The sequence below is a fragment of the Arachis hypogaea genome, chromosome 13 (assembly GCF_003086295.3).
Source record: "Arachis hypogaea cultivar Tifrunner chromosome 13, arahy.Tifrunner.gnm2.J5K5, whole genome shotgun sequence".
In the NCBI taxonomy this organism is placed as follows: domain Eukaryota; kingdom Viridiplantae; phylum Streptophyta; class Magnoliopsida; order Fabales; family Fabaceae; genus Arachis; species Arachis hypogaea.
Window position 1 is genome coordinate 128,111,567 of NC_092048.1, and position 12,585 is coordinate 128,124,151.

The following is a 12,585-nucleotide window of genomic DNA, read 5'->3' on the forward strand; positions in this document are numbered from 1 at the left end:
TATTTATCTTCCAGTACTTGCATATTTTTCTTTTACTGTATTTCTGCATTTTGCACATGGGTTGATATATATATATCTTAGATATTTAGTTTAATTGAACTGTTAGCTTATTAAGTTGTGATATAGAATATATGGATTAATTAGTTTAGTTTACCCTTTCTGCATATGATAAATTGGATTAATTGGAAATAAAAAAGAGTAAACTAGAGACTTTAGTATAACAGAATCACAACAATCCACACACTGTATATATATAGCAACAAATGTGAGTTAGTTAACAACATTTCTTCAAGGAAGAACACTAAATTTTATAAGAGCCATCCTAAGATTCACATTGAGAATAATGGGAACTCTTGATTTCTACTTGCATGACATACATAACTGATATATGATTTTTGAGCTAAAGAACACACAGCCCGTGAGTTTTTTTAGCTTAAATGGTTGCATTTAACCATAAATTTCATTCCTGTGTATTTCGCACTTCTTTTCTATGCTTGTAATCTTTACTTTGTTTCAATCTATATGTCCAATATAGAATGTAGATACATACCCGCATATGATTGAGGCCATCATTTGAATTTTTCCTCACTTATCCCAAATAAGCCTACCTCCTACATCACCTTTGTTAGCCCCCTTGAGCCTTTTAATCCCCTCTTGTTCTATAACCATATCACTAGCTTTAAGCAGAAAAATAAATTAAAAATCCCAAGTTGAATCCTTGGTTAGCCTAGGATAGAGATTGTGTATTTACTAAGTGTGGGGAAACGTAGGAACATGGGTTGATAGGAAAGGATTAAATTAATGAAATAATCAAGATTTTGGGAGCATACCCATATGAAACCAAAATAAATGAAAATACCATGTGCATTGAAAATGTTATGTTTATGTTTCAAAAAAAAAAATTATAAGGGGACAGATTCGCCCCAATGATAAGTTTAATAAAGGAATCAATGCACATGGAGGTAAAAACAAAATAAACTTGGTACATGAGTATGTGACACAAAAGTTGGAAAAATTGGGCAAACTAGAATAATTATAAATTATATAGAGTATGTATATGTTAGGTGAGATCTTAGACTAATTAAGGATTCAACTTATAGCTCACTTAGCCTTATATATATATATACCCTTACCTTTACCTTGGCCCCATTACAACCTTGAAAAAGACCTCATGATGTCTGTATGCATACATTGTATATTTGTTGATTGGTTAGATGAAGAACAAAGTTTTAGAAAGCACGAATAGAAAAGAATAGAGTGATTAACCCCAAACACTGAGTGAATAGAGAGTAAACACAAATCCAATGAGGGTTCAATAGCTCATCTCCATATATCCAGATTTAATTATTTAATTGTCTTGCAAGTTTGTGAAATATTTTAACCCAACTAATTGTAAAAGTGCTTTAACGTGATATAGGCTTGGCTATATGATTCCTTGAAAGTATGAATCAAATTAACCACATGTAAGCTCTATATATATAGGTGGATGATAATTAGAATTGCATGACTCATTTAGGTAGCTTGCATTTAGAATAGATTGCATTGCATAAGATTTCACCATTCTACCTTCACTCTTTTCTCTTTGATTTAGCATGAGGACATGCTATTGTTTAAGTGTGGGGAGGTTGATAAATTCCTATTTTATGATTCATCTTGTGCTCAAATTGAATGCTTTTATCAATTCTTCACCCACTTATTCATATGAATTGCATGGTTTTACTTTCCCTTCCTTATTTTATGATAAGTGTGAAAACGTGTTTCCTATGCTTTAAAAGTATTAATTTTAATTATCCTTTATTACCATTCGATGCCGTGAATTGTGTGTTAAGTATTTTCAGGTCTCATAGGACAGGAATGGCTTAGAGGACAGAAAGAAAACATACAAAAATGGAGTTTTGAAGAAAAGGGCAGCGACGCGAACGCATGGATGACGTAGAGGCGTGCCTAGCGCAAAACACAAACGACGCGCACGCGTAGACGACGCGCACGCGTAGACGACGCGGACGCGTGCCTTGAGCAGAACGCAATTGACACGGACGCGTGACTGATGCATTCGCGTGACAAGGAAAACTCCTAGATGACGCGAACGCGTGACCCACGCGCTCGCGTGACAGACGCCACGTACAGGAATCTGCAGAAAATGCCCCCAGCGATTTCTGGACCATTTTTTGGCCCAATTCCAAATCCAGAAACACAGAATATAAGCCAGAGAATGGGGGAATCAAACAAAAACTGGCAGAACAACAATCAATCATACATTCATTATTCAATTTTAGGTTTTAGATGTAGCTTTTAGAGAGAGATGCTCTCTCCTCTCTCTCAAGTTTTAGGATTAGGATTCCTTTTATTTTATGATTACTACTTCAATTCCAGGTTCAATAATTCTTTTACTTTATGTTTTTCTTCTACTTTTAGATACTCTAATGCTTTTATTTGTAAATTACTTATGTTGCCAATTTAGCTTATGAACCTTTTCATGCTGAGATTTGAATATTCTAGTTAATATTATTTGAGGTATTTCAGATTAATGATTGTTCTATTCTATTTATGATGCTTTCAATTTAATTTAGATTTATTTTCTTTTTTGGTTTTGGTTAAGCAATTGGTAACACTTGAGTTATCAAACTCAGTAGTTGATTGGAAATTAGGATTGCGAATTGATTTGCATCCCTCCAAAGCTAGTCTTTCCATAGGAGTGGACTAGGACTGAGGAATCAAATTAATTAATCCACTTGACTTTCCTTTGTTTAGTAAGGGTTAACTAAGTGGGAGCAAGATCCAATTCTCATCACACCTGATAAGGATAACTAAGATAGGATTTTCGGTTCTTATACATTGCCAAGAGATTTTTATAATTATTAATTTATTTTTCTTGTCATTTAAATTACTTGTTCCTTATTTCAAAAACCCAAAAATATACAATTTTCCATAACCAATAATAAATCATACTGCCCTGCAATTTTTTGAGAGACGACCCGAGGTTTAAATACTTCGGTTATAAATTTTATTGGGTTTTGTTACTTGTGACAACCAAAACTTTTGCACGAAAGGATTCTTTGCTGGTTTAGAAAGTATACTACCAATGCGATTATATTTTTATAAAATTCTAAATTAGCAGAAATCCGATCGTCAACCCTCATCAGGGATATCCCCAATAATAGATGAATTAGGAGAGTCCCACTGACCCCTCTTGGAAATTCTTATAACCTATATTTACTGGATCAGAAGGCACACTAGAAATTATCTTCATCTTACCCAAAAGGCGATGAGACCTACGCTTCACAACACTCCCAGTTAAGCTAGCGGCATCCTTGCCAGGTGATTGTGATGACTTAACAAGCAAGTAATAGAAGAAGAACCCTTAGCTTTGGTTGCCGAAAAAGGAAAAATTTCTGAGCCAGTAGAAATTAGTAATGGGGTAGCATCAATGGGAGGCCTAGGTAGTTTCTTAGGAGACCTCTTTAAAACTTTAACATTTGAACCCTACACTTTACCATGCTTGACCACTTCAGCAGTAACGACAAAATCATCAGATTTTTCTTTGAAGAAGGTGGATGTTTGTAACACCTAGCGTCCAAGTCTACAAAACACCAGCACGAAAGATACAACCGTCAAACACACAAAACCCAAAATAAAGAAAAAAAACAAAAACAAGAATCAACAAAGAACAAATATTACTTGTAATGGTCGAAGGAGAAAGGTTGTCAGTCATGAAATATGAATCCTTGATCAAAACTGGAACAAATGATTTGACATCTGAGGTACTCTCATATTGTCTAATATGCTTCTTCATACGCACAAGGTAATCCACATACTCCATTGTAACTCACCCATCCATATCAAAAGGAACATCCAAGCAAGCATTATACTCTAGGAGTTCATTTTGGAATAAAATTTTTTTCATTAAATCTTCTATTGAGAAAAAGATATGCTTCACATTTTTTGGATCTTAGTCTCACCCTAATTGGCAACTTACCTTATTTGGATGATAGATCACGGGATAGATCAAAGTCTCATAAGAGAAGTTCCTATCCATAATAATCAAACCAAGAAGAGGGGTAGGATAAGTGCACAGAAGCCAAAAGTAATAAGAACCCTCCTTGTCAGTGAAAATGTCATTGCGTTCATGTTCAAGATCAGTGAAATATATATGATGAAGAACTGATGCCCTAAGGTGGTAAGAGGTCGTGTATGGGCAAAAAAAAGTTTTCCTCCAAATCAATAATATCCTCCAAAGATTTAGAAAGATGAGATGAACCTCAAATCCAAGCACGAGGACTTTCCTTCTTGTCCGAAAGAATTGTAGGAGACTTACAGATGGAAGCAAACCGAGAAAACCGCTAAAAAAGAAAGAGTTAAATAAATATTTCATTAATAAAAGTCAATACTGGAAAGCGACGATGAGCAATTTTGAGTTGCTTAGAAAATTGATCAAGTCGCGTATATAAACTAACCAGATAGAGAAAATCCAGTGTTAGATGTTTTCCTTGATGGTGTAAAAACCAACTCGACAAATGCACCGAATCGTATCCCGTAATATCACAATGGACGAATATCATTCCCACGACGATTAATAGACTGAGTAAGCAATGATTAATTGATTATTACTAATTAGACAATTGAAACAAAGGAATTAGAGAATTCAAATGTGTAACAGAGGTAAAGTAAATAAGCAAAGTAATGAGGTGAAAAACAATAATGATGTGAATGTTAAGGTTCTGGAGATGTTCACTCTCTAAGAAAACAATTCTTGTGTCTATTTATTTCGAGGAATACAAAGATCAATTCACGACAAATAATAAAAAATCAAATTCTAATTTATTGGCTATTCAATTTTTCTTTACCTAAGTAATCCACTAATTCCTTAGTGAATTATTTAAGAAAAGAGGTTAAGAACAATTCTGATTTATATTCACATAAAATTTAAGAGTGATCGTAGTTCGAATTATATGTCACTTATTCAATCTAGTTCTAAAGCAATTGAAGATTATAAGAATTATAAAGTCGCACACCTTTTAAAACACTATTCCTAGTTGAGTTTAAAAAGTCATGAGAAAGAGTTTTCAAGCTAATTTCAATATTAAATTTTCTAAAGTAATACTAGAATCTAAAACGAAGTTAGAATATTTTCCAACAATTCTAATCTTTTGAGATGAAGAACGAAAACTCAATCATGAAATAAACCAAAGCATAAACCTCAAAATAAAATAAACACTTAGATTTATAATCCATAAAAAGATAAACAGAGCTCCTAACCTTAATAAAGGAGGATTAGTTGCTGATGTTGCAGAAAACAAAAACAGAGATTAAAATTCAGATCAGCTAAGGTGTTCGCCGAGAAACTCTTTAGACTTATTTATATTCTAACATAAACCTGATTTTTAAATTTAAAACAAAATCGAATAAAGTATTTCCTAATCAATCTCAACTAAAAGTGGTTTTGGAATGCTTGGCGTGGCACGTTGGTGCACGAAATTGTGATCATCAATGGCGCCAACAGCTTGGTACGCACGATTGTAATCTCAACTCTTTGTCACAACTTCGCACAACTAACCAGCAAGTGCACTGGGTCGTCCAAGTAATAAACCTTACGTGAGTAAGGGTCGATCCCACAGAGATTGTCGGCTTGAAGCAAGCTATGGTTATCTTGTAAATCTCAGTCAGGTGGATTCAAATGGTTATGGAGTTTAAGATAATTAAAAGATAAATAAAACATAAAATAAGATAGAGATACTTATGTAATTCATTGGTGAGAATTTCAGATAAGCGCATGAAGATGCTTTGTTCCTCCTAAACTTCTGCTTTCCTATTGCCTTCTTCCAATCATTCATACTCCTTTCCATGGCAAGCTTTATGTTGGGTTTCACCGTTGTCAATGGCTACCTCCCGTCCTCTCAGTGTAAATGGTTCAAATGCGCTGTCACCGCACGGCTAATCATCTGTCGGTTCTCGATCATGTTGGAATAGAATCCATTGATCCTTTTGCGTCTGTCACTACGCCCAACACTCGCGAGTTTGAAGCTCGTTACAGTCATCCCTTCCTAGATCCTACTCGGAATACCACAGACAAGGTTTAGACTTTCCGGATCTCAGGAATGCTGCCAATTGATTCTCGCCTATACCACGAATACTCTGATCTCATGGAATGGAAGGCTCGGTTGTCAGGCGAGGCAACCATGCATCATGAACCAGGAGGCTAAGAGATACACACTCAATCGAAGGTAGAACGGAGGTGGTTGTCAGGCATGCGTTCATAGGTGAGAATGATGATGAGTGTCACGGATCATCACATTCATCAGGTTGAAGTGCGAGTGAATATCTTGGAATAAGAATAAGCTTGAATTGAATAGAAAAACAATAGTACTTTGCATTAATTCATGATGAACAGCAGAGCTCCACACCTTATTCTATGGTGTGTAGAAACTTCACCGTTGAAAATACAAAAGTGATAATGGTGTTCATTAGCTTCAGCCCCAGAGAGGGAACCCAAAGAACCAAGATGAAAATACAATAGCAAAAGGTCCTATTTATAGAGAACTAGTAGCCTAGGGTTTACAGAAATAAGTAATTAATGCAGAAATCTTCTTCCGGCTCACTTGGTGTGTGCTTGGGCTGAGCATTGAAACTTTCACGTGTAGAGACTTTTCTTGGAGTTAAACGCCAACTTTTGTGCCAGTTTGGGCATTTAACTCCAGCTTTTATGCCAGTTTTGGCGTTTTGACGCCAGAATTTTTATGCTGACTTGGAACGCCAGTTTGGGCCATTAAATCTCGGGAAAAGTATAAACTATTATATATTGCTGGAAAGCCCAGGATGTCTACTTTCTAACGCAATTGAGAGCGTGCCAATTGGGCTTCTGTAGCTCCAGAAAATCCACTTCGAGTGCAGGGAGGTCAGAATCCAACAGCATCTGTAGTCCTTTTTCAGCCCCTGAATCAGATTTTTGCTCTGGTCCCTCAATTTCTGCCAGAAAATACCTAAAATCATAGAAAAATACACAAACTCATAGTAAAGTCCAGAAATCTGATTTTTATTTAAAAACTAATAAAAATATAATAAAAACTAACTAAAACATACTAAAAACAATGCCAAAAAGTGTATAAATTATCCGCTCATCACAACACCAAACTTAAATTGTTGCTTGTCCCCAAGCAACTGAAAATCAAATAGGATAAAAAGAAGAGAATATACTATAAATTCTAAAATATCAATGAAACTTAGCTCCAATTAGATGAGCGAGACTAGTAGCTTTTTGCCTCTGAACAGTTTTGGCATATCACTTTATCCTTTGAAGTTCAGAATGATTAGCATCTATAGGAACTCAGAATTCAGATAGTGTTATTGATTCTCCTAGTTCAGTATGTTGATTCTTGAACACAGTTACTTTATGAGTCTTGGCCGTGACCCTAAGCATTTTGTTTTCCAGTATTACAACCGGATACATAAATGCCACAGACACATAACTGGGTGAACCTTTTCAGATTGTGACTCAACTTTGCTAGAGTCCCCAATTAGAGGTGTCCAGAGCTCTTAAGCACACTCTTTTTTTTGCTTTGGACCACGACTTTAACCGCTCAGTCTCAAGCTTTTCACTTGACACCTTCACGCCACAAGCACATGGTTAGGGACAGCTTGGTTTAGCCGCTTAGGCCAGGATTTTATTCCTGTGGGCCCTCCTATCCACTGGTACTCAAAGCCTTGGATCCTTTTTTATTTTACCCTTGCCTTTTGGTTTAAAGGGCTATTGGCTTTTTCTGCTTGCTTTTTCTTTTTCTTTCTTTTTTCTTTTTTTTCACCAATTTTTTTCTCTTTTTTTTTCCGCAAGCTTTTCACTGCTTTTTCTTGCTTCAAGAATCATTTTTATGAATTTTCAAATTATCAATAACATATCTCCTTTTTCATCATTCTTTTAAGAGCCAAAAATTTTAACATTCATAAACAACAAATTCAAAAAATATGCACTGTTCATGCATTCATTCAGAAAACAAAAAGTATTGTCACCACATCAAAATAAATAAACTAGTTTCAAGGATGAATTCAAAATCATGTACTTCTTGTTCTTTTGTGATTAAAATATTTTTCTTTTAAGAAAGGTGATGGATTCATAGGACATTCATAGCTTTAAGACATAGACACTAAGACACTAATGATCATGTAATAAAGATACAAACATAGATAAACATAAAGCATAGAGAATGAAAACGGAAAAAAATAAATAGACAAGGAGATTAAGGAACGGGTCCACCTTAGTGAGGGTGGCGTCTTCCGCCTCTTGAAGAACCAATGGTGCTCTTGAGCTCCTTTATGTCTCTTCCTTGCCTTTGTTGATCCTCCCTCATGGTTCTTTGGTCTTCTCTAATTTCATGGAGGAGGATGGAATGCTCTTGGTGCTCCACGCTTAGTTGTCCCATGTTGGAACTTAATTCCCCTAGGGATGTGTTGATTTGTTCCCAATAGTTTTGTGGAGGAAAATGCATCCCTTGAGGCATCTCAGGGATTTCATGATGAGGATTTTCCTCATGCTCTTGTTGAGGTCCATGAGTGGGCTCTCTTGTTTGCTCCATCCTTTTCTTAGTGATGGGCTTATCCTCTTCAATGAGGAGTCTTGGCCACAACTTCATAGAAGTGGTCTTGATGGACCTTTGAGATGAATCTCTCCATCTCCCAAGACTCGAAGGTGGAAGCAATTGCCTTTTTTTTCCTCTTCCTAGAGGTTTCTCCGGCCTTAGGTGCCATAAATGGTTATGGAAAAACAAAAAAGCTGAGCTTTTCCACACCAAACTTAAAAGGTTTTCTCGTCCTCGAGAAAAAGAATAAAGAAAGGAGGAGAAGAAGAAGAGATGGAGGAGATGGAGGTGTGTGAATTATTCGGCCAAGGGGGGGTTTTAGGTGGTGATGATGTGGAAAAGGAAGGAGTGATGGTTTGAATTTTAGTGGGTGGGTGTAGGTGGGTTGTATGATGGTTTTAGAGGAGTAATGGAGGTGATTGGTGAGGTTATTTAGGGAAGAGTATTATGAAAAGCTATGAAAAACTGAGAGAGAATGAGTTTAGGTTGGTGGGGATCCTGTGGGGTCCACAGATCCTGAGGTGTCAAGGATTTCTCATCCCTGCACCAATTAGGCGTGCAAAACGCCCTTAGAATGCAATTCTGGCGTTAAACGCCAGCTATGTGCCCCTTTCTGGCGTTAAACGCCAGTCTGGTGCCCATTTCTGGCGTTAAACGCCCAGAATGGTGCCAGACTGGGCGTTTAATGCCCATTCTGCTACCCTTACTGGCGTTTAAACGCCAGTAAGCTTCTCCTCCAGGGTGTGCTATTTTTTCTTTTTTAGTTGTTTTTGTGACTTTACATGATCATCAACCTACAGAAAATATAAAATGACAATGGAGAATAAATAGATATAATTAAATAAAATTGGGTTGCCTCCCAACAAGCGCTTCTTTAATGTCAATAGCTTGACAGTGAGCTCTCATGGAGCCTCACAGATAATCAGAGCAGGGTTGGGACCTCTCAGCACCAAACTTAGGGTTTGAATGTGGGGGTTTTGTTTGACTCTGTATTCAGAGAAGCTTTTCATGCTTCCTCCCCATGGTTACAGAAGGAAATCCTTGAGCCTTAAACACAAGGTAGTCCCCATTCAATTGAAGGAGCAATTCTCCTCTGTCAACATCAATCACAGCTTTTGCTGTGGCTAGGAAGGGTCTTCCAAGGTACTTAGCAACTTGCTCTTCAGTGACATCTTCATCCTCTTCAGAGGAGGAATATTTATCAGAGCTCATGAATGTTAACAGGAAGTTCAAAGGAATCTCTACGGTTTCTATATGAGCCTCATATTCCTTTGGTTCCTCAAAGGGAAACTCCTTATTGGTCAGTGGACGTTCCCTGAGGTCTTCCTCACTGGGAATCACTGCCTTTTCACTCTCTCCAGGTTCGGCCACACTAAGTAAGGTTATGGCCTTGCACTCTCTTTTGGGATTTTCTTCTGTATTGCTTGGGAGAGTGCTAGGAGGAGTTTCAGTAATCTTCTTACTCAGCTGACCCACCTGTGCCTCCAAATTTCTAATGGAGGACCTTGTTTCATTCATAAAACTTAGTGTGGTCTTAGATAGATCAGAGACTATGGTTGCCAGGCCAGAATGGCTCTATTTAAAATTCTCTGTCTGTTGCTGAAAAGATGATGGAAAAGGCTTGCTATTGCTAAACCTATTTCTTCCACCATTATTGTTGAAGCCTTGTTGAGGCTTCTGTTGGTCCTTCTATGAGATATTAGGATGATTTCTCCATGAAGGATTATAGCTGTTTTCATAGGGTTCTCCCATGTAATTCACCTCTGCCATTGCAGGATTCTCAGGATCATAAGCTTCTTCTTCAGAAGATGCTTCTTTAGTACTGTTGGATGCAGCTTGCAATCCATTCAGACTCTGAGAAATCATATTGACTTGCTGAGTCAATATTTTGTTCTGAGCTAATATGGCATTTAGAGCATCAATTTCAAGAACTCCCTTCCTCTGAGGCGTCCCATTACTCACAGGATTCCTTTCAGAAGTGTAGATGAACTGGTTATTTGCAATCATGTCAATGAGTTCCTGAGCTTCTGCAGGCATTTTCTTTAGGTGAATGGATCCACTTGCAGAATGGTCCAATGACATCTTAGACAATTCAGACAGACCATCATAGAATATATCCAGGATGGTCCATTCTGAAAGCATGTCAGAAGGACACTTTTTTGGTCAGTTGCTTGTATATCTCCCAAGCTTCATAGAGGGATTCACCTTCTTTCTATCTGAAGGTTTGAACATCCACTCTAAGCTTGCTAAGCTTTTGAGGAGGAAAGAACTTGGCTAATAAAGCCGTGACCAGCTTATCCCAAGAGTTCAGGCTATCTTTAGGTTGAGAGTCTAACCATATTCTAGCTCTGTCTCTTACAGCAAACGGGAAAAGCATAAGTCTGTAGACCTCAGGATCAACCCCATTGGTCTTAACAGTATCATAGATCTGCAAGAATTCAGTTAAGAACTGAAAAGGATCTTCTGATGGAAGTCCATGAAACTTGTAATTCTGTTATATCAGAGAAACTAATTAAGGCTTTAGTTCAAAAATGTTTGCTCCAATGGCAGGGATTGAGATGCTTCTTCCATGGAAGTTAAAATTTGGTGCAGTAAAGTCACCAAGCATCTTCCTTGCACCTCCACCATTGTTATTGGTTTCGGCCATCTCTACTTCTTTTTCGAAAATTTCAGTAAAGTCCTCTTCAGAGTGTTGTGTTTTAGCTTCTTTTAGCTTCCTCTTCAGAGTCCTTTCAGGTTCCAGATCAGCTTCAACAAGAATATTTTTATCCTTGCTCTTGCTCATGTGAAAAAGAAGAGAACAGAAAAGAAGAGGAATCCTCTATGTCACAGTATAGAGATTCCTTTATGTGAGTAGAAGAAGAAAAGAATAGAAGAAGAAAAATTCGAACACAGAGAGGAAGAGAGGGTTCAAATTTTGAGATGAAGAGAAGTGTTAGTAAATGAATAAATAAATAGAAAGAGAGGGAGGGAAATTCGAAAATTATTTTGAAAAAAAGGTTAGTGATTTTCAAAAATTAAGAGAAGAAATAAAATTAAAATTAAAATTTAAAACAGTTAGTTAATTAAAAAAAAAAAGAATTTTTGAAAAAGAGGAAGGTGATTTTCGAAAATTAGAGAGAGAAAAGTAGTTAGGTGGTTTTGCAAAAGATAAGAAATAGTAAAACAAACAAAAAGTCAATTAGTTAATTGAAAAATATTTGAAAATCAATTTTGAAAAGATAAGAAGATAGAAAAGATTTTGAAAATGATTTTTGAAAAAGATATGATTTGAAAAAGATACGTTTGAAAAGATATGATTGAAAAGATATGATTGAAATTTATTTTGAAAAAGATTTGGAAAGGAAATTAAAAAGATTTGATTTTTAAAATTAAAATTGATTACTTGACTAACAAGAAACTAAAAGATATGATTTTAAAATTTAAAGATTGAAACTTTCTTAATAGGCAAGTAACAACTTGAAAATTTTTTGAATCAAAACATTAAATGCTAGTAGTAATTTCGAAAATTATGAAGCAAAATAAGGAAAAGATTTTGAAAATCAATTTTTTTTTTAAAATTTTCGAAAAGCATTAAAGGAAAAATGAAAAAGATTTTGAAAAATTTTAAGCAAGAATTCGAAAATATAAAAAGAAAATTGAAAAAGATTTGATTTTGAAAAAGATTTGAAAAGATAGAATTTTTAAATTGAAATTTATGAGTAAAATAAGGAAAGATATATTTTTTTATTTTTGACTTTTTAATGAGGAGAGAGAAAAACAACTAAATGATGCAAAACATAAAAATTTTGGATTAAAACAAAAGATGCATGCAAGAACACTATGAATGTCAAGATGAACACCAAGAACACTTTGAAGATCATAATGAACATCAAGAACTTATTTTTGAAAAATTTTCAAGAAAAGAAAAACATGCAAGACACCAAACTTAGAGATTTTTCATGTTTAGGCACTATGAATGCAAAAATGCATATGAAAAACAACAAAAGACACAAAGCAAGAAAATATGAAGATCAAA